The sequence below is a fragment of the Falco peregrinus genome, chromosome 5 (assembly GCF_023634155.1).
Source record: "Falco peregrinus isolate bFalPer1 chromosome 5, bFalPer1.pri, whole genome shotgun sequence".
Lineage (NCBI taxonomy): Eukaryota > Metazoa > Chordata > Aves > Falconiformes > Falconidae > Falco > Falco peregrinus.
Genome location: NC_073725.1, coordinates 82,102,723 through 82,103,575, shown reverse-complemented (window position 1 = coordinate 82,103,575; position 853 = coordinate 82,102,723).

Below are 853 nucleotides of genomic sequence, written 5' to 3'. Positions count from 1 at the left end.
ACGCCCCACGCTGCCGCCAGGGGGAGCGGCCTCCCCGCGGCCCCTGAGGGGAGCCAGGCCCCAGCCCTTGAGGGAGGCCAGCCCCTGGCCTTGCTCCAGGGCCGGAGATTCATTCAGCGTTGCACGGAAGCGGACGGCTACTGCCTTATCTGGGTGCATTTTCATCCAGAGAAATGGTGGATGGAGAAGAGGGCTCAGCAGCTGCCATGCAGGTTCCACACAGCGCCGTTTATCCATGGCGCTTGGCCCACTTGTGCTCCTTGGTGCGAGTTATGGATGAGGCGCATCCAGCCTCTGCCCCCGCCCGCTCTGGCAGCAGCACATGGAGGTGCCAAGGAAATGGCATCAATAAAAAGATTTCTTACATCAAATCTTGGTCCTACAGAAGTGGAAGAGTGCAATAGATTCCTGATTCAAAAAGACAGTTTTCTAACTATTTTGATTCTGAGATAGAATTTGGACGGACCTGTGGGCAGTGCCTCATGACACATCTTTTTTCCCCATTCATTCTTAGAAAAGGAATCCCTGTCCTTGAAAAATAAAAATTGTTTGGAATACAGATGGGAACAACGCTAATTAAAAGTAAATACACCAGATAAATTATTCTATTCAAGCCTTAAACCGATACCAGTAAGTTAACTATTCAATGCCATATTAACGGTTGAAGTGATTAGATAATAAACCCCAGCTTTAGTATAAAATATATATATGGTAAAAGAAAGAAGTATTTTCACTTGTGCATCATTTATGTTTTCTTCAAAATTTTCATATACAGGTTGTATAAAACCAGAAAGGTAATGTCTGTTTTATGGCGTCGCTAGAGACAAATTCACATTCCACTTATTTTTAAAAA